Source organism: Bos grunniens, chromosome 23 (assembly GCF_055505025.1).
Source record: "Bos grunniens cultivar Pamir isolate PY7600 chromosome 23, Bosgru_T2T1.0, whole genome shotgun sequence".
Taxonomy (NCBI): Eukaryota; Metazoa; Chordata; class Mammalia; order Artiodactyla; family Bovidae; genus Bos; species Bos grunniens.
This window is the reverse complement of record NC_141187.1, coordinates 52933723-52959387: the sequence shown is the minus strand read 5'-3', so window position 1 is coordinate 52959387 and position 25665 is coordinate 52933723. Positions and strand designations below refer to the sequence as shown.

At 46.3% G+C, this 25665-nt stretch overlaps 1 protein-coding gene across 11 annotated transcripts in view; it reads right to left on the bottom strand.

Moving 5' to 3' along the window:
• GMDS (GDP-mannose 4,6-dehydratase) overlaps positions 1-25665 on the bottom strand; it is a 434715-nt gene that overhangs the window by 267321 nt on the left and 141729 nt on the right. The gene's annotated exons all lie outside the window — the stretch shown is intronic.

Genomic DNA, 25665 nt, shown 5'->3' with positions numbered 1-25665 from the left:
AGAGCAAGAACGGTGGGCCTGAGGAAAGCCCTGAGCAGGCTGCACAGAGCTGGTGACAGAGCAACAAGAGGCAGCGACGGACAGTGGAGCGGCGCACAGAAGCACTCAAGAGCGAGCCAGGCCACCGCTCAGGAACTTGGGCAAAATCAAAATCTTTTCAGGCGAAGGCAGCGTGTTTGTAACCCACACACCTGCACTGAAACACCACTGAGGGATCCACTGAAACAAGAAGAAACTTAAACGAAAAAGCAGGAGCAGGATGGAGGAAGCAGGAGGGAGCAAAGTAACTGTAAAACACACAGATAAATCTAAAAATTATGAAGTATATGGAAAACAACAGAATAACGGTAACGATTACTGGAAAGACATGCAGACAGGATTAAAATATCTGGACAGCAGTCCACGGCCCTGGGAAGCAGCAAATGGACTAGTGTTCTGAGGCAGTGAGAACTATAAATCAGATTTAGAGTTTATAAAATATGTGTGTTGAAATTAAGCACAGCAGCAAAAACAATACAAGTTGACAGTATACAAATTAAAAGTTTAACTTCTGAACTGGTAGCTGAGGAAAAAGAAATTACAAAAAAATATCAAAGTAACCAAAGGCAACAAGGAAGAAAAAAGAGAGGCAAAGAGAAAGTAGAAAGCGCACACTGAGATAGAAATAAGCATCTACATATCAGCCGTAACAATAAATATTAGAAAAAGAAATCCCAGGCAAGTACTTGTAAAAAGAAAGTTGATTCAGTAATATGAATTCTTTTTTTTGATTTAAAATATTAACAATAATGAGCATACTACATATTGGTAAAACCATGCACCCCAAAAGATATGATAACCATAAACAAGGAAAGACAAATAAATCCACAATGATAGGGATTTTAATACTTTGTGGGAATACTATCAAATTCAATGCAATCATTCAGGAAAAAAAATTAAAATAAACGAACTTGAGATTATATAGAAGAAAAAGAACAACGTAGCCAAAGAAAGTAGATGACACTAAAGTTGATTTTTAAAATTTTGACTTTGACAACAAATCTAACTTGTTTTTAATTTATTTAACATGTATCCACATGTTGGGAAATCCATAAATTAAGGTCTAACAGAAAAAGATACTGAAAGAATGCAAAACTTAAACAATTAGTTCTCTCAACCTAATGAGGTGTGTGTGAGTGTATCTGTGTGACTGATACGTATGTAATGAGTACTGACTAAATGGCCAGGATAAGATGAGCTTTGAACCTACTGAATAAAGACTTAGACTCAGTGTGTGCGTGTGCACATGACCACACACATACACGTGAGAATTTCTTTCTTTTTGAACTTGAAAAATTTCAAATCAAGAAATTTATTAACTTGATACATTCATAATAAGAATTAGCCAAGTAAATTCAACCCACATACTGTATGAATAAAGATTATACCAGCTCAAAAACCCCTACTTTCCACCTCATACCTTAATCTCTTGGTCTATAAGTGAATGAATAACGATGTTCCCACATAGCCAGCAGCTCTGGCGATCTGAACACGTTTCAAGCTTGAAGTAAGATTTGGGGGAAAAAAAAAAGTTCAAGTTCTTTCTGAATCCCAAGGGACCTGTGCAGGAATTGGGCTTGACTGAGAAATTAGTTAGCTAGGTCTGTGAGGAAGGTTCACAACTAACCGAACAGTTGGTTAACCAGCTCTGTGAAGAAGATTCACAGCTGACTGAACAGTTGGTTAGCCAGCTCTGTGAACATTCACAGCTGACTGAAGAGTTGGTTAAACCAGCTCTGTGAAGAAGATTCACAGCTGACTGAATAGTTGCTTAACCAGCTCTGTGAAGAAGATTCACAGCTGACCAAATAGTTGGTTAACCAGCTCTGTGAAGAAGATTCATGTTGACCGAACAGTTGGTTAACCAGCTCTGTGAAGAAGATTCATGTTGACTGAACAGTTGGTTAACCAGCTCTGTGAGGAAGATTCACAGTTGACTAAACACTTGGTTAACCAGCTCTGTGAAGAAGATTCACGTTGACTGAACAGTTGGTTAACCAGCTCTGTGAAGAAGATTCACGTTGACTGAACAGTTGGTTAACCAGCTCTGTGAAAAAGATTCACATTGACCGAACAGTTGGTTAACCAGCTCTGTGAAGAAGATTCACAGCTGACTGAACAGTTGGTTAGCTAGCTCTGTGAAGAAGATTCACAGGTCACATGGGAAGAGATCAGTCTCCCTCACTCGTGGTGTTAGCTTAAGAAAAAAAAGGTTAAAAAAAAAAAAAAAGGTTTTAAACTGCTAGAGGGCCCTTAGAGATTTTTCAACACAACAAAATAACTCTTTAAATTAATGTTAAGGTTGCTTAGCACCTTTTGCTCAAATGCTCGAGGTTTGTATTGTATCTTTAACTTAGCAGTTCAACCCTCAGACCAATCACTGTAGTTCAAGAAGCTGCATTTGTCTGTTTAGTAAAAACTGCTCCACAGGCAGAAGGGGTCAAAGGGCAACCACCTGGTCCCGGGCCATAGAGCCCCTGGGCTTTCTGGCCGTGTGGCTTTCTTTATGTCCGGATGCAGAAAGCTGCCCAGCTTCTCTAAACTCAGAGTCAGGAGTCTCCATCGGGGCTCCCACGCACATACCTTCACTCCACAGCCGCAGGCTCGGTGTGTCGCCCTGGCGGCCCCAGGCACGGCCTGTCCAGCCCTGATGCAAACACACTGGGTTTAAGGATGTGGCAAGTAGGGCCATAAGCAAGTAGGACTTTACAAACACAAAGCTGTACTGAAAAGACCTCTGCAATTTATACATAAAACATAAAAATTAGATTTAATAGTAAGATCATTTTTCTTGGCAAACGAGAAGCTGCTGTTCGAAATCACCATCATAACCACCTCAGGTGCAACCTTGTTGTGAAAGACAGTTAGTGCTGCCCTTTGTGCGATACACGCATTCTCAGCAGTTTAATTTCAGCGGCAACACTGAAACCGCTCGATGACTCTCAGCGTCTCCAGGAATTCTTCACCAGCGCTGGTTTTGGTGGTGCCCACGGGTACCCTGCAGGGGGAGCTCACAGAGCCCCACGGGGGTGGATGAGGCCATGGGTGACACGGCTGCCAGGCCACTGGGATCCTGGCACACAGGAAATCCAAGGCCGCCACCGTATAAAATCAGCGTTGCAGCTCCATTGGTTTACCGCGTGTTGCCTATGGAAGAGCTTTGTACTAACTCTGAGATGTTATCAAGAAACAGGAAATGAGTCAAAAATATCTTTCCAAAGAAGGATACAGATCATATAAGAAGTAAGACAACAATAAGGTTAAAGAAAAGCAGACTAAAAACTACAACAAAACCCCCAGAACCTATGAAATACGTACTAATGTGCATACAAGCAAAATGGTCACGGTAACCCGGGAGCTGAAGCCAGGGACTGGTGGTGTAGGACGCGCACTCAGCCTACAGCGGCTCCGGGAAGGGGCGGGCGGGCCCTTTGGTCCTTGTAAAGCGGGAGGTTCTGACCTGGCACCTCACAGCTGAAGTGGGTGGCTGTGGTGTGTGACCTCCCAGGTCACGTGGGGGGACACAGAGGCGACCCCATGGGGACAGGAGCAGGCAGACCCTGACACCCAGGGCGACCCCTGTTCCCTTTCCTTTGCCTTGCGGTTTGCTCAGGAAGGGGCTTAGGTGATTTTCCTTAGAGTGTGAGATTCAGAAAGATGATTTTTACTTGGATATACCAGATATGCAGAAATAGAGGTGGAATAGCAAACGAGAGACAGGATTCTTCCAGAAACAAATTCATAGTATCAGAGGACAGCAAATGACATTGTAGTTACCAGAAGAAAAGGCAAATGGCATGTCAAAACACAGACTAAGACAAGAGGTCGTAAATTTGTGTCTCATAAAGTTTGGGGAAAGTCCTTTTATTACAAATAAATCATAAATGAAAAGTGAAAACTTTAGGAAGTTGTCTGCATAATCAAATCGGCTCTCTATACTGTTACTATTAATAAACATATTGCCACGGAACAGTCCTCTTCTGGTGTTAAGACTGAAAAAAAAATTCTAGCGTTTATAGTTCATTGAACAAAGGTTTAAAATAACTTTGACTAGTTAAAGAAAAACAAAAAATTCTCGGCAGAAGAACAGCCTTGAAAAGAGCAACTATGAAAGGGTGTGATGAGGTCTCATGTATAAAACGGCTTCTGACCCGTCTGATAAGCTCTGATGTGGCTCCTTAGTTCAGCGTCCCTTAACATTTAAGAGTAAAAAGCACTTCCATTCAAGCAGAGCCTCATTCTGTTTAGTGTACCTAGTAAGGATATGTGCGCTCAGCATGGCATGCATATAAACACCCTGATGGGTGGGAAGAAACACAGATAATTTAATTGAAGTTAAATGTGTTTCATGTTTCTCTCAGTCGAGAAAAGGTGTACATATTTTTAAACCCTCTGAAATTATCTCATCTCCCAGAACTCCAAAATCAATTGGCTGGACTTTCATTTCTGCTTTATAATAGGAAAAAATGACACATTTCCAAATTTAATTAACCAAAACAAATACTCCTAGGACACCCCGTGTAATTCTGAGTGGACTAAACAATACATCTTAGCTGCTCAGGACAAAAGGTCATTTGGAAGGGATGTGCCTTTAAGGGTTGACAAAGGCTCGGTCTTCAGTCCTGTAATAAAGAGGAAGCACCTCTCAGTGAAGGAAGGATGCCCACTTTAAATAAGGAAATGGGTCTGCAGGATGCACACAGGCTGCTTTCTATTAACGATAAGGACCGTCTACAAAAAGAGCCCGGCCTGCCTTAGCTTTCATGTGGATCGCCTGCAGAGAATGCCTAACGTAAACAGAATGACAAGTCAAGTGTCCCCTCGCCATTTTATGAAGTGATTTATGTGTTCATAATGAAGGCTAGTAAATACTGACGACTGAACTCCTTTGAAGACCTGTAATTACTGGTGTGATGACTGTATGCCAGGATCAACGCCAGTGACATTGTGGGAGAGAAGCGTTCCTTGGAAGTTTATAAGGATAATTATACAAGGTAGATGGCTCTGCCGTGTGACTTTTTTTTTTTTTAATTAGGGGCATGAGGAGGCAGAGATGTCTTAAGACCTTTACCATAACTTAAAAAATATATGTTGAATTGTATGTTTTTAAGGAATGCAAAGCATTATGTTAAAGTTTGACTTCCTTCAAGACAAAATAAATCCAAATGATATCATAACAAATACCGATTTATGTTTGGACATCACTTCTGGGCTTCTTCCATTCTCTGCCTCTGTCTCCCCTCCACCCTTTCTGTCTCTCACACACCCTAATCAGATATTTTCCAACTACAATAAAAAAAATTTACAATCCTACTTAATGACTCAGCTGATGATGATCCAATTGTCAGCTTGCCCTGCCTCTGACCCCTCATCTTCTTTCTCACTATCGGGCGTGCGAAAGCGGATAAATTACCCACCCAGCAAAAACCCATTACAACTGGTCCAGGGTACTGGGGCTTCCAAGAATTGTCCTGATGACGAAGGAGGACCAGGTTAAAAACCGCACCGACGGTCCAGCTCAGCGTCAGCAGGCGAGGGCAGCGGAGGACGTCAGTGGCAGGAAGCACGTGCCCCCTCTCAGGCCTGTGTGGGCATCACTCCCACCGTGAACATTCCTGAGCGTCCTCTGTTGGGGGCAGGCCCGACCCACCGCGGGCTCACATAGCAGGCTGCCTGAAAACACGCTTGGAGTTCCCACATGTCATCCCAAAGGAGAAAAAGCTCATCCTCAATGAAGTTTCCTAGCATCTTGACATCAAAATATTTCAAAGAACCCACATGAATTTAAATCTTGTGTCATGTGGAACTACATATCAGAGTGTGGAAGAGGCACCATGAAATATTGTTTTCCAGCTCTGAGATCCTTCAGGATGTTAATCTGGTCCTGAGCAAACCTCTGCTGTCAAACAGATGACATACATTTTATCTGCTGGGCTGTTTCTCCCCATGAGATAATGAGCGTTTCAGGTCAGTATGGACAGTGGACAGGCCATGGAGGAGGAAAGAGTGCCCCCTCCGGAGCCCCCTGCCCATAGCATCTCCTGCACCGCCAGCCATGGCTCCCAGTCCCCGTGGGTACTCCTCCAGAAGGGCTTGTGCCTTTGGTCTGGACTTTTTAAAAAGATTTTTTCAAAATAGAGGGTGAACAAGAATATCCATATATCCACAATTTCTTGAAATATTTTGAGGGTTGGTACATTTGAACACCTGCATCAAATTTGTGAGGTTGGAAAGTCAGTAAAAACATGAGTAAGGCAAACTTTAATTTGGTGTTTTTTATTTCAGCATCTGAGAATCTGCAGAGAGAGGAAGCACAATTTCAAATGTTATCCCAATTTTTATTTTACATGGACCTGGTTCCATACATAAAATGAATACAAAATGTTTTCTTATCTAAGATTCCCCCGAGGATCTGCGGCAAGCAGAGTTTGTGCAGCAGACTTGACCGCAATGAGTCTCAGAGGCTCCCCTGCTCTCCAGGGATAGAGGACATGTGTGCAGAGAAGAAATTTTAAAACTCGTTGTAACAGTTCCCTGGGAACTATTACTTTCTGGTGAAGAAAGTAATAGATGTTTTTTAAAAGTAGCGCACTTGCCAAAATACTTGTTGGTTCCAAACAAGGCCGTGTGCAGTGCACAAGCACAGCAAAGCGGCTGCAAGTGCCTCACTGAGCGTGGGCACACGGCAGGGCAGCAGACGGCCTGGAGGCGGGGCGGTGCAGCCCACAGGCCCCTGAGGCGTGACGAGCCGGGGACGTGAGTCTCATCCCCAGGACTCAGTACAGACACACAGCAAGCCTGCTCCCAAGTCCTTTACTACAAACAAAATCAGCTGTGAACGTGTCAGTTCTCTCACACGTAAAAATGACCACCTTATTCCCTACCAGATCACAGATGCCCACGGGGTGGGCCTCTCCCGTAGTAACTCAGGTGGGTCAGGTGAGGCTGCGGTCAACCCATGAGGGCTTCTCAGACTGCCATGGGTCAAGTTCAGGGGTTGCAGGAGCACCCAAGACCCCTATTTCTCACAAGCTCCTTGAGAAGCAATGGCCTGGAGACCTCTTCGCCCTTCCTGCTACTCTACCTCAGACGACAGCCTCCACACAGAAATGCAACCAGGCCCAGTGCTGACCCATTTCTCTGAAGAAGTCGGAAATTCATTCATCCAACAAATACAACCTGGTCTGTGTTCACGCACTGTCGGCTCGGAAGGTCCAGCAGTGAGCAGACAGACCAGGATGCGCCGGAGAGACGCCTGGCAAGATACTCACAGATAGCGTGCAAGTCTGTGGCCAGTGCTGTGGAAAAGAGAGGGAAAGATGGGGAGAGTGTGTGTGTGTGTACGCATGTATGTGTGCACGTGCAGAGGCATGTGTATATGTATGAGTGTGCATGTGCAACGCACATGACTGTGTATGTGTGTATACATGTGTACACATGTGTACACATGTGTGTCTGACCTATGTGTATGCATTTATGCATACCTGTGTGATCAGGGACACTCTCACTGAGAACAAGGCAGGTGAGACTCTTGAAGAATAAGAAGAAGATGAAGAAGACTCTTGAAGACCTCTGGGGAGACAGCAAAGCCCAGCTGTGAAAACCGGGCCAGCGTGTCCAGGGTCTGTTAAACTGGGCCAGCCTGGGGGTCGGGGGGCTGAGGAGGAGACACCCGGAAAAGACGGGCACCTTCCTTAAACACTAAAGCTTCTCTTCTGACATAAAAGTAGAGAAACCTAGTTATGTATTTGGGAGATATCAAGATATAGCTGTCAGTTCAGCTCAGTTCAGTCTCTCAGTCGTGTCCAACTCTTTGCGACCCCATGAATTGCAGCACGCCAGGCCTCCCTGTCCATCACCAACTCTCGAAGTTCACTCAAACTCATGTCCATCAAGTCGGTGATGCCATCCAGCCATCTCATCCTCTGTTGACCCCTTCTCCTCTTGTCCCCAATCCCTCCCAGCATCAGGGTCTTTTCCAATGAGTCAACTCTTCGCATGAGGTGGCCAAAGTACTGGAGTTTCAGCTTCAGCATCAGTCCTTCCAATGAACACCCAGGACTGATCTCCTTTAGGATGGACTGGTTGGATCTCCTTGCAGTCCAAGGGACTCTCAAGAGTCTTCTCCAACACCACAGTTCAAAAGCATCAATTCTTTGGCACTCAGCTTTCTTCACAGTCCAACTCTCACACCCAAACATGACCACAGGAAAAACCATAGCCTTGATTAGACGGACCTTTGTTGGCAAAGTAACGTCTCTGCTTTTGAATATGCTATCTAGGTTGGTTATAACTGTCCTTTCAAGGAGTAAGCGTCTTTTAATTTCATGGCTGCAATCACCATCTGCAGTGATTTTGGAGCTCAAAAAAATAAAGTCTGACACTGTTTCCACTGTTTCCCCATCTATTTCCGATGAAGTGAGGGGACCAGATGCCATGATCTTAGTTTTCTGAATGTTGAGCTTTAAACCAACTTTTTCACTCTCCTCTTTCACTTTCATCAAGAGGCTTTTTAGTTCCTCTTCACTTTCTGCCATAAGGGTGGTGTCATCTGCATATCTGAGGTTATTGATATTTCTCCCGGCAATCTTGATTCTAGCTTGTGCTTCTTCCAGCCCAGCATTTCTCATGATGTACTCTGCATATAAGTTCAATAAGCAGGGTGACAATATACAGCCTTGACGTACTCCTTTTCCTATTTGGAACCAGTCTGTTGTTCCATGTCCAGTTCTAACTGTTGCTTCCTGACCTACATATAGGTTTCTTAAGAGGCAGGTCAGGTGGTCTGGTATTCCCATCTCTTTCAGAATTTCCCACAGTTTATTGTGATCCACACAGTCAAAGGCTTTGGCATAGTCAATAAAGCAGAAACAGATGTTTTTCTGAAACTCTCTTCCTTTTTCCATGATCCAGCAGATGTTGGCAATTTGATCTCTGGTTCCTCTGCCTTTTCTAAAACCAGCTTGAACATCTGGAAGTTCACGGTTCACGTATTGCTGAAGCCTGGCTTGGAGAATTTTGAGCATTATTTTACTAGTGTGTGAGATGAGTGCAATTGTGCGGTAGTTTGAGCATTATTTTACTAGTGTGTGAGATGAGTGCAATTGTGCGGTAGTTTGAGCATTCTTTGGCATTGCCTTTCTTTGGGACTGAAATGAGAATTGACCTTTTCCAGTCCTGTGGCCACTGCTGAGTTTTCCAGATTTGCTGGCATATTGAGTGCAACATTTTCACAGCATCATCTTCCAGGATTTGAAATAGCTCAACTGGAATTCCATCACCTCCACTAGCTTTGTTCATAGTGATGCTTTCTAAGGCCCACTTGACTTCACATTCCAGTATGTCTGGCTCTAGATCAGTGATCACACCATCGTGATTATCTGGGTCGTGAAGATCTTTTTTGTACAGTTCTTCTGTGTATTCTCGCCACCTCTTCTTAATATCTTCTACTTCTGTTAGGTCCATACCATTTCTGTCCTTTATCGAGCCCATCTTTGCATGAAATGTTCCCTTGGTATCTCTAATTTTCTTGAGGAGATCTCTAATCTTTCCCATTCTGTTGTTTTCCTCTGTTTCTTTGCATTGATCGCTGAGGAAGGCTTTCTTATCTCTCCTTGCTATTCTTTGGAACTCTGCATTCAGATGTTTAATCTTTCCTTTTCTCCTTTGCTTTTCGTTTCTCTTCTTTTCACAGCTATTTGTAAGGCCTCCTCAGACAGCCATTTTGCTTTTTTGCATTTCTTTTCCATGGGGATGATCTTGATCCAGTTTGCAAATACATGTAATATTTTAGTAATATGCTTTATGAAAAAAATAAATGGCCACTTTTCTCACAGCCTCCTTTCTCCTGAACTCGAGCACATTGAAAGCATGCAATCTTACAATCAGAACTTATTATTGAAGGTGCACACACAAAGATCCACAAGGAGCCAGGACAGACGTGGGAATCTCTCAATGATCAAAGGGTGGAATAAAATCCCAGCAAAAGGGGACACTCTGCCGTCCTCCGTCTGTGGATCTGCTGCCCCCGTCCATCATCTGGAAGACACATACATGCTGTGAGCCACGTCTCTGGGGGCAGGGCCGGGCCGGCCCTGCACACACACATCTATCCCTAGGTTGCTCTGTGATCAACGTCAAGCCTCTGACAGGCAAGCAGCCAGGTCAAGGATGCCCACAGAGACAGTAAATCTACATAGCCTTTTATCCTCCTGATACACAATCCTGTGCAGCTGGGCATCCCAGTGTCGAATGCACAGCCTTCGCCGGGCGTCCACAGAAGGCCCCATCTGTGAGCTGCACTCTGATCTCATCCTCAGGACTGTCATCCTTCGCTTTTTTCCCACCGTCTCAGTTTCTTCCTTAGCAATACCGAATTTATTTTCTCTTGGCATACTGTACATATCATCACACGTGTCCGTATTTCTGAAAATCCTCTTCAAAATAAGTTCTGGAGTCCATTCATTCACTAAATTTTTACTGAAGGTAGACATTATTAGGTTCTAGGCATATACCAGAGAACAATGATCCTTGCCCTTAGGGAGCATACCAAAGTATATGTATATATATATATCTATGTATTTTATAAATACACACACACACATATACACACATGCAAACAAGAAAAGCAGTGACTTGTTCACAAGGAGTCTGGTTTAATCATCAGCATCATTAGTAGTAAGATCTCCACTCATTATTGTAAAACTGCTAATCCACCGCTAGTTGCGATGTCTTCCACAAGGTCACAGTAGAAATATCTGTCAGCATTTGGAATACAACTCATCCTGACATATACGGAGCACTTCCTCTTAGTGATCTGCTATATACTCACTCTTGGAGAAGGCAATGGCACCCCACTCCAGTACTCTTGCCTGGAAAATTCCACGGACGGAGGAGCCTGGTAGGCTGCAGTCCATGGGGTCGCTAAGAGTCCGACACGACTGAGCGACTTCACTTTCACTTTTCACTTTCATGCATTGGAGAAGGAAATGGCAACCCACTCCAGTGTTCTTGCCTGGAGAATCCCAGGGACGGGGGAGCCTGGTGGGCTGCGGTCTATGGGGTCGCGCAGGGTCGGACACAACTGAAGCGACTTAGTAGCAGCAGCAGCAGCAGCAGCATATACTCACTCTACCAAGAAGAAGAAGGTGCTAAGAAAAAATTTTAACAATTTGGGGTTTTTCAAATCTCATTTTTAACATTTTTGAATTAAAAGCCACAGAAACGAAAGTAAAATTAAAATTCATCTTACATGTGGGTAAACTATGCTACTGGCGTTTATTCCAAGGGAAGAGCGTATTAACTCTCATAATCAGCTGAGTCACACGGGAAAGGACAGACTGAGGCCCTCAGAATTCTGGCCGTTTCATTTCCTGGATTATTTTAAATTGATTCTTTTCTTCACTTGTCACTTGAGCCAGACCACAAGATCAGAGAAGTAATAACTGCACACTCACTGAGTCGCAGACTCACTCATCAGTGGAGAACCACTGCTGACAGGAGCCGGACGCGCCCTCGTGCAGTTGATAGTGAAAGAGCTCCGTGAGAAGGTCCCACAGCATCTCTTTATTCTGCTCCTGAATCAATAAATGAGAGCAGTATCTACTTTCCTCAAAAATCACCAGGCTGTTTGCTGGGAGGCGGGAAGGACAATCTCATTATTTGTGTCCGAGGAAACCGTTACGGACGTTCTGGAAACACGCACGTTGGAACCCGTCAGGTGTGGACAAATTCTTCGCTGCATCACCGGTCCGAGGTTGCTCCCCGTGCCCTCTCCTGAAGTCTCTTACGGCGCACCCCGAGGGGCAAGTGGCAACATTTGATTCCTAAGAGGAAACTTAAAAGGCTGCTCTCATGACATAAAAGTCCCTGGAAACCCACTTTCTAAAGGAGCGCAGCATCTGAGGCTCCGTACCATGGCCTTTGCTGCGCCGGCTTCCCACACCTTGCGCCAGGGGCCTGGAGGCACACAGCCTCGGCGCCCGACCCAGACTCCCCATCAGAGTCACTGGGGCTTCCTATCAAAATGCAGGGTCCTGGGTTCAATTTCTTAAAAAAAAAAAAATTATCTGGCTGCACTGGGTCTTAGCAGCATCACGCAGGCTCTTTCTTCGTGGTGCAGGGGCTTAGTTTAAGTTCCACAGCATGTAGGATCTTAGTTTCCTGACCAGGGATTGAACCCACGTCCCCTGCACTGCAAGGCAGATTCTTAACCACTGGCCCACCAGGGAAGTCCCCGGACTCAACTGCTAAAGAGTCTGTTTCAGCAGCTCTGAGGTGGAGGGAGGTCTGGATAGTGTATTTTTGACAAACGCCAGCATGCCTCTAATGCAGTCTATTTAGAAATAGATATTTTGGCACCACCAATCCTGAACATAGTATGTGCCCCTTGAGAGGAATATATAATGGCTCACAAAGATAAGGAAAAACATTTTAGCTTTTATATTTATCTTTCATTTTTGAGTTGAATGATTTATAACATACAAATATGTGGTACAGGATTAAGCATATATAATCCATAAATATATGTCCTTGCGTAAATGCATGTGGTGTGTATACAGGATATTCATGCTTAAAAACTTATTTCTGATCAGAAATGCACATTGATCTGTAACAGGGGTCGGCAGGCGTTTCTGTTAAAGGTCAGATGGTCAATCGTTTAAGCTTCACAGGCCACAGACAGTCTCTGTCGTCTATTCTCTGTGTGTCTTTTACAACCTTTAAAAAATGCAATAACTGCCAGTTACAGAAGAGCACATATTCTAGGATCCACTTATTTGCAATGTCCAGAGCAGAAGCGACGTGGAGAGGTGCCAGGGGCTTGAGGGGCTTGGAGTGAACAGTGACCCTAACAGGTGTGGGGGTGCCTCCTGGGGTGACAGCGCCGTCCTGGAGCCAGCCGTGCCGATGGCCACAAGGCCTGCGAGGGGATGGAACTCAGCGCCCGGCACGCTCACCTGGGTTCTCTCCCTGAGGCTGTCAGGGAGAGGGAGACAGCCTCTCCTATCTCAGTGCTGAGCCCAGGGGCCACAGTCTGCAACCAGGTACCTAGAGCTGCAGTTCTCCAAGTGCCATGTGGGAACCCCGGCCCAAGCGAGGAGACACCCCGAGACCGAGAGAGGAGACGTGCGTGGGCGCTGCGGGGAGCAGGAGGAGCCGCCCACCCCTGGTGGCACCAGGAACAGACAGAGACATCACTGGTCTGGCCTTTCCAACCCTCCCGCCTCATGAGAAAAGCACACTTATTTAAGCGGTTTTCCAGGATTCCCCATAACCGGCAGCTGAACAAAATTCTTTATGTGCACAGCATCGCATCGCCCCAAATTCACACCCAGCGCAGGGCCTGGTCCCGCTGGCCCGCCGGGTCATCCCGTGGAGGGCAGGCCTGGCTGTGGGACAGCGGCAGGCAGGTCTGCCCTCTGCTGCTGGCTTGCCTCAGTCGGTGCTTCTGATCAGAGCACCCCTCCTCCTCATCTCCCGAGGCTTGAAGCCCTCCATCCTTCAGGGCTAGCCCAGTGAGTCAGCCCTGCACCTGTGTCTCCCTCCATCTCCCCAGGAATCGTCTGTTGTTCTTCCCCCACAGTCAGGGCTCTTGGTCTTAGCACCACAGTCACGTTCTTAAGGAAACAGAAAACGCCAGCGGGTGGAACAAGGTTCCCCAAACCCCTCCCCACGAGTAAGTCCGCGTCTGCAGCCAGTGGTCGAGGGGGCCTCAGCCTTCATCTGTCCTGCTGCTGCAGGGAACAGACAGTGCTTTCCTGCCACCCAAGTTTAGTTTAATATTTGTATTTTTTGCCTAATGAAAATCAGGAATCCCTCCACTCCCTTTTAGAGTCAATGAAGGAAATCGGAGATTTAATTAAAGGGTAAAAAAAAGCCCTCTTAAGGAGGATTTATGACCCTTCTGTGTAAAGTATTTAAGATATCAAGGTGTTGATAAATTAGGATCTGACTGGATAAAGATCTAAATACACCAGCATCACAGATTACCAAGCTGTCTTTTACAAACTCACATGGCATGAATAAACCAGTTTATTGATCCCTTAATATGTTTGCTAACTGGAAACAAACCATCACTCTTCACTGCTCCAGGGAGAGCACCAGGCTGGTCAGCGGTCAGTGCCGAGAAATCCGTGCGACGCCACGTGGGCAGGTCTGTCTCAGGGACCCTCAGAGCTCCCACCGCCCAGCTTTGCTGTCCACAAAAACTGAGCACACAGCACTTCCCGGCTACTCAGTAGCGTATGTGTCCACTCCAGACAAGTGGGGCTCCAGGCAAAACGCCAGAGTTTTAAACAATAGAATTATATATGCTGATTCATGATACTTTTCTTCCCATAAATGTCAGGAAGTAAATACAGTATATACCGAGGGTAAGCAGTTTACCCATGACGAGTGTTCTGTAGGAAAAACACACCGTGCAGAAGGCTGCTGTGGGAAGGCCGGAGTGCCGCCAGCGCTCCGGACGTCCTTGCGAAGCCCGGGAAGCAGAGCTCCCCAGCCGAGTGTGGACACATGACCTCGTGTGTCCGAAAGGCACTCTCAGAAGTAACATTTAGAATAAACTCTACATACGCTCCACTTGGAACTGTTTTACGGAGGCAGGAAGCAGGTAAGAACTTGAACGTGGGGGATACAGGGCAAGAGCGGGGACGGCACGCTCCAGCAGAGGCGTCTCCACCCGCAGCCCACCGGGCGAAACCGAGCGCCTGCACTGCGCAGGCCCGGAGCCCGCGCCGGGCGGGCGGCACCCGCTAGGCGTGCTGTGCTGTGAAGAGAGGAGACAAGGAAGCACACTGCGTCCCCAGCACACGAGCCTGCAAGCCCCAACTTTCAAAGACGCGAACGTGCGTCCATCAGCGTCAGGCGTGACGCTGCAGCCCGCCTCCCTGTCCCTGTGACGGACGCCCCTCCAGCTCCACCGTTCCCCGCGCCCCTGCCCTCCTCAGTCAGGAGCTCGTCCTGCCTGGTCACTTAGGGCAGCCCCGGCTGCCAGCACTGCGCCACCCTAGTTCTCAAGGCCCCGTGCTCCCTTCCTTTTTCACATTTGTTCGTACGCAGCGTTTCTGTGAGAAGTCCTCTAAACCTATTGCAGTCCTACACAGCCAGCTGCGCGTGGGTTCCTAGGCTCCCTGAGTTGAACTTGCGGATGCGCTCTGAGAACGGAACTCGTCCATGTGTGGGGGACGTGCAGGGGGGAGAGACAGAAATCCTGGCGGAGCCTCACAAAGGGTCCACGAGGAAAGCACAGCAGCCTCGCTTCCAGCCTGTGAATCCGTCAGAACTGTGTTTTCCTGCAGTACCAAGAGCCTCAAATGAACGCCCCCCTGCAGCAAGTCTCGTGACACGCCACAGGGCTGCGCTCACCCTGGGCCCCGGGACGGGGGCTGTGTCCTGGCAGCTTCCACGAGCGGTGATGGGGCAGTGAAGGGAGCTGACGAGGAGGGGCAGAGATCCCGGGGGCAGGAGGACTGGACCCGGCCCTGTGTCCAGGAGGAGGAACCTGAGTGGCTGTCCTCCCTGTCCAGCGACGCACAGAGCAGCTTCTACAGATGAGGCCGGGCTGGGAGCCCCCGCATCCTGAACAGAGACTCTGTCCTGGGATTTGCTTCTGCTGCTCCCTGGGGTCTACAAACACCAGGGCTGGGCTTCCTGACACATGTGCCTGCTGCTACGTGGCACACTGTCTCTCAAGTTGCCCGAGATGGCCACAGGAGGATGAGGAGTGAATGAAGGCAGTAGGGGGAAGGAGCAGGAAAAGTGGCCGAGAAGGCGCTGCCACACGCAGCACGAACGTCCGCAGGGACTCTGTCCCACGGTCTCTCTGCCACAGTGTACCTGCGGTTGGCCTGCTTTTAAAGTTAACCTTGAACCTTGAAATGAAGAGGGAAAGACCTGCTCACCCAAGACGCCCTCCCAAAGCGGGAACTCGCCCCTCTCCCCGAAGCCCACCCCCCACCCTCCACACAGGACACAAAGCGGGTTTTGTCCCCAGCTCTGTGCGGGCGGGCAGCACGGCGTGCTTGCTGAGAAGCAGCTGTTTGCTGACAGCCAGACAGAGAGCCAGGGAGCCAGGGAGCCAGAGCCCAGTGCAGTGCTTAACCCACATCCCCTCCCAGCGATAAAGTGCTTTGATAAGCGAACTCCGCGGGCAGCCGCGGCAAGAATGCAGGCCTGTCTGCTGGACCCCAGCGCTTCTCCAGCCTGGCCTCCAGCAGGCCGGACCCGGCGTCCTCCCGCGGGCAGCGGGGCCTCGGGTTTGAAATGGCAGAGCAACATCCCATTCACACAGGGAATGCAGACACACCAAATCTAAGTCCTGCAAGAAAACACCTCTCCTCAGGCTCTGCTAACTCAAAGCCCTCCCAGAAGGGAGCCCAGCACCAAAGCAAACATCCCCCAGAAACGCCATCCCTCAGTGGCTGCTCAGAAACACAGGCACCCAACGCTTTCTCCAACTCTTATTCACAAAATAAAATGTGAAGGTAATGAACGTGATTAATTTAGAGTCTCACTTCCTAAGTACCTCTGGTCTCAGAAAGTGAAAGAAGTGAAAGTGTTGGTTGCTCAGTCGTGTCTGATTCTTTGTTACCCCATGGACTTGTAGCCCACCAGGCTCCTCTGTCCATGGGATTCTCCAGGCAAGAACACTGGAGTGGGTTGCCATGCCCTCTCCAGAGGATCTTCCTGACCCAGGGATAGAACCCAAGTCTCCTGAATTGGCAGGTGGATTCTTTGCTGTCTGAGCCACCAGGGAAGCCCTCGGTGTTACCTAAACACAGAGTGCCGGGAGCCTGTATCTCACGCGAACCCAGAGGACACTCCTCTGAGAGGAGGGCAAGGCCGTTACCTAAACACAGAGTGCCGGGAGCCTGTATCTCACGCGAACCCAGAGGACACTCCTCTGAGAGGAGGGCAAGGCCGTTACCTAAACACAGAGTGCCGGGAGTCTGTTATCTCACGCGACCCCAGGGGACACTCCTCTGAGAGGAGGGCGAGGCCGCACCTGACCATGCAGGATGCAGTCCCGGGTGCGCAGCCTCCCACCCAAGCAGAGGACTCTTGCACCGTCTCTCTACAGAAGGAGACACAATGCAGAGGAGGGCGGGCCCCACGGCCTGCTCACAGGGGCGCCGAATCAGGGCTCAGAGGGGCCGCTGGCCCAGCCGGGACGCTCACCAGCGTCAGCATGAGTTGTGGGGTACCATGCATTTGACTGAAGCCCTTCTGAAGTAAGAAGCACTATATAAGCTCAGTGTTCAGAGACAGAGTCCACAAGCGTGTGAAGGCAGAGACTGGGGCGACTCCCAGAGCTTGTGTGACAGGAAACAGTTGTGTGACCTGCTGGACTCATCTACGTCAGAAAGGACTTACTTCACAGCAAACGAGCTAGTAGCACAGCATGACCCCACCTTCACTCCTCATGTGTAAAGTAAAACGGTGCGTGCGTCGGCACTGGTGGCTGCAGAGGCCACCGCGGCGGAAGTGGACATGAGCACGTTCACCGGCAGGGCCCAGGCTCCAAGGCAACAAGCCTGCAGGAGGGCCTCGCGCTGTCTACAAGGACATGGGCTCAAACACACAGATGTGCACACGCGTGTATATACAGGCAAAACTCATGATAGCAAAGCCTTCTAGAAAAGGTGAAAAAATCAGAGAGACAATCCCTGAAAGAGTACAACAAAATAAATGAAAACACAAATCCCGAGACTGTAACTGGCTCAGCTGCGTGGAGAGCCCGGTGGGCTCAGCAGAGAGCAGCTGGCAGTGCAGCAGCACGGCACCACCTCAGACCTGGCCTAAGAGAGCACAGCACCAGGCGTCCAGTGTTTAAAGTGCTATCGTTGCCCACAAGCAGGAGCTGCGGACAGTCGGTCCCACCCCTGACCCATACCCTCCCGTCCTGGGCTTGGGAGAGGGGCGAGCAGACGGGGGTCTGCAGGGCCGCTGGGGCTCCAGCTGTCTGCTGAACACAGCGCTCAACACGTGTTGCTGAATTCTGGCGGCATGGGGTCTTTGTTTCCAGGTTTTCTCTAGCGGTGGTGGCTGGGCTTCTCTCTGTGGGGCCTCTTGCTGCAGAGCATGAGCTCTAGAGCAAAGACTCAGTAGTTGTGCACGGGCTTGGTTGCTACATGGCATGTGGAGTCTTCCCAAACCACGAATTGAACCTGTGTACCCTGCATTGGCAGAGAAGGCAATGGCACCCCACTCCAGTCCTCTTGCCTGGAAAATCCCATGGATGGAGGAGCCTGGTAGGCTGCAGTCTATGGGGTCGCTCAGAGTTGGACATGACTGAGTGACTTCACTTTCACTTTTCACTTTCATGCATTGGAGAAGGAAATGGCAACCCACTCCAGTGTTCTTGCCTAGAGAATCCCAGGGACGGGGGAGCCTGGCGGGCCGCCGTCTATGGGGTCGCACAGGGTCGGACAAGACTGAAGCGACTCAGCAGCAGCAGCAGCAGCAGCAGCACCCTGCACTGGCAGGTGTATTTCAAAGCACTGGACCACCAGGGAAGTCCTTAACACAGACTTTAAGCCACAACTTTTGGACCTCCCTGGTGCTCCAGTGGCTAAGAATCTGCCTGGCAACGCAGGAAGCATGGGTTTTATCCCTGGTCAGGGAACTAAGATCCCATATGCCTCGGAGCAACTAAGCTATGAGCCACAACTAGAGAGTTCATGTACTGCAACTTAGATTGGATGCAACCAACCAACCAAACCACCAACCAAACCACCAACCAAACCACCAAGCAACTAAACAAACAAACAAGCAACTAAACAACCAAATAAACAACCAATCAACCAACAAACCAACCAACCAACTAAACAAACAAGCAACTAAATAACCAAACAACTAACCAAACAAACAAGCAAAAAACCAAACAAATAACCAATTAAGCAACTAACTAACCAAACAACTAACCAACCAAACAAACAACAAACCAACTAAATAACCAACCAACCAACCAAGCTTCTAAACAACCAACCAACCAACCAACTAAACAAATAAGCAACTAAATAACCAAACAACTAACCAAACAAATAACCAATTAAGCAACTAAACAACCAACCAACCAACCAACCAAACCACCAAGCAACTAAACAAACTAATCAACCAACCAACCAACCAACCAAACAAGCAACTAAACAACCAAACAATAAAACAACTAATCAACCAACCAACCAAACCAACCTAGCATCTAAACAACCAACCAACCAACCAACTAAACAAACAAGCAACTAAACAACCAACCAACCAACTAAACAAACAACCAATCAACCAACAAACCAACCAACCAACTAAACAACCAAACAAGCAACTAAACAACCAAACAATAAAACAACTAATCAACCAACCAACCAAACAACCAACCAACTAAACAAACAAACAAGCAACTAAACAACCAACCAACCAACCAACCAAGCAACTAAACAACCAACCAATCAACCAAGCATCTAAACAACCAAACAAGCAACTAAATAACCAAACAAACAACTAACCAACCAACCAACCAACTAAATAACCAGCCAAACAACCAACCAATCAACAAACCAACAACAAATAAGCGAACAATCAAACAACCAAATAACCAACCAAACAACTAAAAAACCAACCAACTAACCAATCAACCAAACAAACCAATTAACAACCAACCAACCAAACAAGCAACCAACCAACACACCAAACAAACAAATATTTACAAGAAAACAAACCACAACTTTACATCAAAATATGACTTTGCAAAAATATATACATTTGGAAGCTACTAGAAAAGGTCCAGGCTTCCCTGCTAGCTCAGCTGGTAAAGAGTCTGTCTGCAATATGGGAGACCCAGTTCGATTCCTGGATCAGGAAGATCCCCTGGAGTAGGGATTGGCTATCCACTCCAGTATTCTTGGGCTTCCCTGGTGGCTCAGATGGTAAAGAATCAGCCTGCAAAGCAGGAGACCTGGATTCAGTTTCTGGGTTGGGAAGAGCCCCTGGAAAAGGGCATGGCAACCCACTCCAGTGTTCTGGCCTGGAGAATCCCCATGGACAGAGGAGTCTGGTGGGCTACTTTGGTGTCGCAAAGAATCGGACACGACTGAGCACAGCATAGCACAGCAAAGCTTAGACGTGCAGGCAGAAAGCACACTACACCTGCCAGTATGCAGACAGAGGACTGATGCCATGTCATGGGTTTTCCCATCGCCTGGCGTATCATGTGAAATAAAGGAACTGAGTAAAGCAGCAGCGGCCAACTCTTCTGAGTCTCCCACTCGCCAGTTGACAGTGACAGAGACACACCAGCAGTGATTGCAATACTAAAAGTGGCCCCGCAATCCATCATATTCCTTAAACTAAGTGGTGGTTTGAGGAGTCGGTTTTCCACACAAGCAAAACCATGTTTCTACTGTGTATACTCAGGGCTGCGTGCAGCACAGAAGTGTGCTCACACACATGCAGGAATTACTAGAAACGCAGACTATATTGAGTACAAATTTCACTTTTCAGTTATGCTTGGATAAATTCCAGACACTAAAAAGTCAGAAGCAGGCTGAATATATACTGAAACCAATACCCAATTCACACACTAGATTAGATTCTCATTGTAATGGACATCTGATATAATCCATGAGAACACAAATCTTCTGGCAATTCTCTTTAGAGAATCTTGCACAGTTTGATTTGGATTAAAATTTGAGCACAGAGTTCCTCACAAACATAAACCGCCTAAATTCACAGAACAGTGACTCAGAGGAGCGGTAGCAAGGGCATGATGACAGGGTCCCAGAGGGTGCTCGGCCTTTGGAGAGCAAATTCAGCTGAGAAGTCCTTGCAAGTAGTAAGCCGCCTGGCAGGATTTTGTTTTTTTTTCCCCAACTAATTCACAGAATTTTTAGGAATAAAATCACATAAAGAAATATGATGCAGAGTGAATGTTTTTAAGTGTACCGTCTCCCTATAAAGAACATTCCACCTGGTCCTGATGGTGGGATGAATGTCCTCAGAGAGCAGACCTTGCAAATTCTGCGTGTCCTCTGCCCTCCCCGCCATGTGTTACCACCTTAGGACAAGGTGGAAAGCCAGCCACCTACAAGCCAGAAAGAGAGCTCTCACCAAACCCAACCAGGTTGACACCTTCATCTTGGATTTCTAACCTTCAGAACTATGAGAAAATAAATTTCTATTGTTTAAGCCACCCAGATGATGCTATTTGGTTATGAGGGGCCAGGCTAAGCCAACTCCTAAAATTAGTCATTAACTTGAACAATTTCTCTATCAATTTTGGGATTTTCCTTTGTGCACAGTCATTTTGTTGCTCAGTCAGTAAGGGGTGTCCCACTCTTTACAACCCCATGGACTGCAGCATGCCAGGCTTCCCTGGCCTTCACTCTCTCCCAGAGTTTGCTCACACTCCTGTCCATTGAGTCGGTGATGCCATCCAACCATCTCATCCTCTGTCGCCCCCTTCTCCTCCTGCCTTCAATCTTTCCCAGCATCAGGGTCTTTTCTAATGAGTTGGCTCTTCTCCTCAGGTGATCAAAGTACTGGAGCTTCAGCATCAGTCCTTCCAATGAATATTCAGGGTTGATTTCCTTTTGGATGGACTAGTCTGATCTCCTTGCTATCCAAGGGACCCTCAAGAGTCTTCTCCAGGACCCCAGTTCGAAAGCATCATTTCTTCGTCTCTCAGCCTTCGCTATGGTCAAACTCTCACATCCATGCATGACTACTGGAAACACCATAGCTTTGACTATATGCATTTTTGTTGGCAAAGTGATGTCTTTGTTTTTTCATATGCCATCTAGGTTTGTCATAGCTCTCCTTCCAAAGAGCAAATGTCTTTTAATTTCATGACTGCAGTCACTGTCCTCAGTGATTTTGGACCTAAGAAAAGAAAATATGTCATTGTTTCCCCTTTTTCCCCATTTATTTGCTATGAAGTGATGGGACCAGATGCCATAGTTTTTGGAATGTTGAGTTTTAAGCAAACTTTTTCACTCTCCTTTTTCACTTTTATCAAGAGATCCTTTAGTTTCTCTTAACTTTCTGCCATTAGAGTGATATCATATTTGAGGTTGTTGATATTTCAGTCTTGGTTCCAGTTTGTGATTCATCCAGCCCAGGATTTCACATGATGTACTCTGCACATAAGTTAAATAAACAGAGTGACAATATACAGTTTTAACACATTCCTTTCCCAATTTTGAACCAGTCTGTTGTTCTATATATTGTTCTAACTGTTGCTTCTTGATCTGTATACAGGTTTCTCAGGAGACAGGTAAGGTGGTCTGGTATTCCTACAGTTTATTGTGATCCACATAATCAAAGATTTTTGTATAGTCAATGAAGCAGAAGTAGATGTTTTTCTGGAATTCCCTTGCTTTCTCTATGATCCAACAAATGTTGGAAATTTGATTTCTGGTTCCTCTGCCTTTTCTAAACTCAACATGTACATCTGGAAGTTCTTGGTTCACATACTGCTTAACCCTGGCTTTACGGACTTTGAGCGTGACCTTCCTAGCACACGGAATGAACACAACTGTGCAGCAGTCGGAGCGTTCCCTGGCGCTGCCCTTCTTTGGGACTGTGATAAACACTGACCTCTTCCAGTCCTGTGGCCACTGCTGAGTTTCCCAAATTTGCTGACATATTGAGTGCAGCACTTTAACAGCATCATCTTTTAGGATTTGAAATAGCTCAGCTGGAATTCCCTCACCTCCACTAGCTTCGTTCATAGTGATGCTTCCTAGGGCCCATTTGACTTCACATTCCAGGATGTCTGACTCTAGATGAGTGACCACACGATTATGGTTATCCAGGTCATTAAGACCTTTGTTGTAAATTTCTTCTGTGTATTCTTACCACCTCTCCTTAAGCTCTTCTGCTTCTGTTTGGTCCTTACCATTTCTGTCCTTTATCATGCCCATCCTTGCATGAAATGTTCCCTTGCTATCTCCAGTTTTCTTGATGAGATCTCTAGTCTTTCCCATTCTATTGTTTTCCTCTACTTCTTTGCAGTACTCATTTAAGAAGGCCTAATTTCTCCTTGTTATTCTCTGGAACTCTGCATTCAGCTGGCTATATCTTTCCCTTTCTCCCTTGCTTTCTGCTTGTCTTCTTTCCTCAGCTGTGTGTACAGCCTCTTCAGACAACCACTTTGCCACCACACATTTCTTTCTCTTTGGGATGGTTTTTGTGACTACCTCCTGTACAATGTTACAAACCTCTATCCATAGTTCTTCAGGCATTCCGCCTAGCGGATCTAATCCCTTGAATCTATTTGTCACTTTCACTGTATAATCACAAGGGATTCGATTGAGGTCATACCTGTATGCCCTACCAGTTTTCCCTACTTTCTTCTATTTAAGCTTGAGTTTTTCAATAAGGAACTGATGATCTGAGCCACAGTCAGCTCCAGGTCTTGGTTTTGTTGACTCTACAGAGCTTCTCCATCTTCTCCACCTGTAAATAATAAGGGATATTTCCTCCTTTCCAAACTTCTATTTTAAGTTCTTCTTTTGGTTTACATATTCGCCTAATCGCATCAGATCTGTGCCCCATCAGGAGGTCAAATGGATACGTGCTGAAAGCAGCGTCCTCATACCCACATCAGAAGTATCTTCATGATTAAGCACAACTGTTTTTGCACACCTTTTAAACCACACAGTGCTAGGCACACTAACACCCCCACCCCCACCAGGCTCCTCTGTCCATGGGATGGTCCAGGCAACAACACTGGAGTGGGTTGCCGTGCCCTCCTCCAGGGGACTGTCCTGACCCAGGGTTCGAACACACGTCTCTCATGTCTCCTGCACTGGCAGGCAGGTTCTTTACCACTAGCGCCACCTGGGAAGCCCCACTTACACTACTTACGTTAGCTTCTACTGATTCCTACAGTGAGGTGGGAGGGTGCCGCTCCTTTTGCGTTCCCCGGAAGAAACTGACGCCATGTAACCCGACCTAAGTGCGTATCAAGCCATGTGATATATTACTTGCTTGGCTCAAGTGAGTTAATCTTGTTGTTCAGTTCTATATAAATATATATATATAGTCTGCTTCTAGTAATTATAAGAAAAGTAGGCTAAAATCTCCTACTATGTCTGAGTGAACTCCGGGAGTTGGTGATGGATAGGGAGACCTGGCGTGCTGTGATTCATGGGGTCGCAAAGAGTCGGACACGACTGAGCGACTGATCTGATCTGATCTGATGGTTAAAATTTGTCTACTTCCCCATTTACTTAGTCAAGTTCTGCAATTGTTATACTATTTCATACTATACAATTCTATACTATAGCTTGACTTAGGTTGCTAAGTGTGGACATATATAGAATTGTTATCACTTCTTGGGGACACAACCTTTATCATTATAAAGGTAATTTATCTGTAACAGTGCTTTGCTTTAAAGTCTCCTTTTTTTTTTTTTTTTAATCATATTTAGAGAGACTTCCCCAAAGAAGCTATATCCAAGTTCGGAGTTAAAAGAGGAGAAAGAATCTATTAGGAGTAGATTCCAGACAGCAAGAAGAAGGTCCTAAAAGCAGGAGAAAATATGGCTCTTTTAAGGAACTGAAGAATCTTTGGTTATCTAAAATCTGCTTATAAGAACACAACCTCTACCCTATACCCCTCCCTTGCTGGCCACCCAAGTCCTAGCTTTGTTCCAGTATTCACTGTGCTGTGTGGTCAGGAAACACATGGTCTAGTCTGGGAAGGTAAATCATGGTTGCTGCTTACCAATTATGATAATTCCATTTCTATGATCAAGGAGATATGAGGAAACACCAGGAAAAGGTTTTCCCCTCTAATAACACATTCATGGAAGGAAACCTGGACGTCTGGAGCTATAGCAACCATTTTGTGACAACGAGGGGACTCACCCTAGGACCAAGCTAATGTGATAAGGCTGCTGGACCGAAAAGATGGAAGGAGCATCTATCCACAGTGACCCCAGTGACCTGGCCCTGTGCCCAGACTTCCTGTTATGCAAGTTTAAAACCTCTGCATTGTTTAGGGGACTTTTGGTTGGGCTTTCTGCTCTTTAGAGCAGAAGCATCCTGTTATACCACCTCTTGATATTTTTATCTCCAGTTTTAAATGACAATAGATTGCTGAAAAATAGCTAATTTCAAAATGGAATAATCTTTGTAAGAGAATATATTTTTTACTTTTCCCCCAAACATTGATATAAGTATATATTTCATGACAGTCTAAAATATTGATAAATTTAATTTTTAAAACATTACCATTCTATAATCCTTAAAAACTAATGGTATTACAGGTATTCTTTTTGAAAATAAAGTTCCCAGGTCTGGCCACGATAAGGTAAAAATACAAAGAATTAAGAAATAACCCATAAAAATGAATAAAGTTTAGTTCCACAAACACACACACATTTACATATAGATGTAGGATAGCATTAGGCATTTCATAAGAGTCTGGGCTCTACTGGACTTTTCTGTGATTTTCAACAAATTAGGAAATACAAAAACAAATTTAAATTTCTTAATTTTTCATATCCTTTTATAGACACCAGATTAAATGCTTGTATCAAAGTAGTTCAAATTTGAGGAAAGTATAGAAGAAAGTGGTGTACATTTCTAAGTCAATAACATACTTATTCAGCAGACTAAAATTGCA